Source organism: Arachis duranensis, chromosome 10 (assembly GCF_000817695.3).
Source record: "Arachis duranensis cultivar V14167 chromosome 10, aradu.V14167.gnm2.J7QH, whole genome shotgun sequence".
In the NCBI taxonomy this organism is placed as follows: domain Eukaryota; kingdom Viridiplantae; phylum Streptophyta; class Magnoliopsida; order Fabales; family Fabaceae; genus Arachis; species Arachis duranensis.
This window is the reverse complement of record NC_029781.3, coordinates 98329001-98331838: the sequence shown is the minus strand read 5'-3', so window position 1 is coordinate 98331838 and position 2838 is coordinate 98329001.

The window sequence follows — 2838 nt, the reverse complement described above, 5'->3', positions numbered from 1 at the left end:
TATGTTCTCAAAAAAAATTTAAAGATTAAATTTGGATGTAACTTTTTGTAAATATTATTATTAAAAATAAAAAAATTTTTATTCCAAAAATTTTGGTGATTTTACGATAAATAAATAATTTTATTTCATTTCTTATTGTGAATGACCCTTAAAAAAAAGGCTAGAGATTAAATTTTGTTCAATTTTTTGTGTGTACATTTTAAATAGTTATCTTTATACTTTTGTGAAATTTTAGATAAAAAAATAAATCATTTGTCATATACAAAAGAGTTTGTCACTTTATAAAAAAACATGATATTTTTTTATTATTTTTGTCACGTTTTAAAATTATTCTAAAATTTTTTTTATTATCGAATTTCTTAGAATTTTCGGAAACGATTAATAATAAGAAATTGGTTGAACATCAGAGGATCAACTATTGAGTTTTTGGATTTATTTGAATTTGAAACAAAACACGGGTTTAAGTGATGGAAAAGTCAAGGGATCCTTTTAGTGGTGAAAAGGTTAATTGATACGAATTTATATCAAGAAATAAAAAATTGGATAAAAATTTAGGGAGAAAAAAAAATTCTCTATAAGTAGAACCGAAGAGAGAATTTGTGTGTACATTTTTTATTAATAATTTATTACAGAAATGCAACATAATAAGCGACAAGAGAAAATGATTATAAGCTAAAAAGATTTAATAAAGATAATCTTGTATAATTGTTCCAATTTATTTAAAACCAAGATGTTTTAAATGATTTAAAAAAATTATCCATCACTAATTTTGGATAATAATAATAATATGAGTTTAATTAATAGTTGTTTTAACTTCTAAAAACACATGTCAAAATTATTATTCTTAGTAAATTTTTTTTATATTTATTCTTTTAATAAATGTATTACAAATGAACTGTAAACTTAAATTATATATATTTTTGTCATGAAAACTATTTCAATTGATAGCCTTAATATTTGTTTTTCTTAGATAAATTAATAGTAATAATAATAATAAATATTTAGTTAAAGACATATTTTAGGAGTATAATAATAAAGTGATTAATAGATGTGATGATATATAAAATATAGAAAAAAATACTAGACAATAAAAAAATAGCTGAAGAAAATGGGCCATATCAAAAGTGGAAGAATAAAACACAAGGATGCAAAAGAGGAAAGAAGAGTGAAATAGAAAATATGAGAAGAAAGGCTAATTTTTTTGGATATTATAAATAGAGTAGTGTAATATATTGATATTATATTAATTTGGTGTAATGTTGTACTGGTAGGAGGTTGTTAATATCACAAAAAATTGTGACTAACGATTTTGAATACGGGACAAAATATAAATGAAAATGAAACTAACGATTTGAAATAGAATAAAAAATTAATCAAAATGAAATTAACAATTTAAAGTAGGACGAACATTTTTTAGAATTTCTATCCCTATGAAATTGGTAATGCCGATTTGTTTTTTTTTTAATTAATTTTTTTTAATTTGTAAACATGAGTAACGATTTCTGTAATCATATCTATATAAAAAGAGTTAGTGAATGTATAATCATATCGTAATTGTCTATTTCTTCTCCTTCTTTTTTTTTTGTGATACTATTTTTTTTTTTACTTTTTTTTTGTGTTATTTTTTTATTCATTTTTAGTAAACAATTTGAATACATATGAATATTAGTAACGATTTGTCATAATAAAACAATAGCAATAATACAATAATAATAATATTATATATAAACATAAACAACCACTCTATAATAGTAAAATTAATAAAATATTAATTACAATAACAAATGATCGATTGGACAACAAAAAAACCATAACAGTACATGAATCAACTATTAGTTTGTTGACGTTAACTAATTTTAATATTTAAGTTTTTAATTTAAGAGTTAGTTAAGATTAAAATTTTATAATTTATAATTTAAAGTTTAAAACAAATAAAATATTTTGAAAAAGATTACGTAATAATAACGGAAGGAAATTACTTATCTACTATTAGTCTTTCTAATAATTATGGTGGCTATAACAACTTGCATTGCCAAATATAATGTTGACACATGGTCTTTATTTAAAATATACTTATAATTAATAAAGTGACAATGATATTTATTATTTAGGGGCCGAGGAGTGTCTATTCATGCAACAATTTAATGATATCTTTTGGTGTGCAGTATTAAACTGTAGGACGCTCATTTATTTTTTAGGTTAATAGTCAAATTCACATCTGAAAAATTACTTATTTTTTAAATTAGATCTCAAATAATTTTTTAATTATATTAGTCCTTAAAAGATAAAATATAAGATAAATTGATTCTTTCGTTAGTTAGATAATGAGTATCACATTAAGTACCATGTGTCACCATATGATTAATTGATCAGTGACACCTAGCACGTCACATATCACTTGATATGTAAAAAAGTTATTTACAATCAAAATAATCCCTGAAAGTCTAAACATAAGTTATTTTCACTCCTAAAATTTTAAAAATTAATCAAATTAATCCTTATATAATTTTTTTATTTTTTCTTCATAATATTAAATTTAAAATATTTTTTGATAATGTTAATCTTAATATTATTTTTAGATCTTAATAAACAAAATTTTCTTTACATAAAATAATAAAAATAATTAAATTATCATAAAGTTATTTTGTCATTTGTATTTAAAATTTTATATTTTCAAATTGAATTTTTTTATAGTAAATTTTTTTATTTAAACGAGTTTATCAAATTATTGTTGATTATTAAACCTATATTGAAAACATTTTATGCATGGACATTTCGTCCGTGACTTTGTTTAAAACTGAACGAACCACCAAATACGGATTCGAGATGCTTATACAA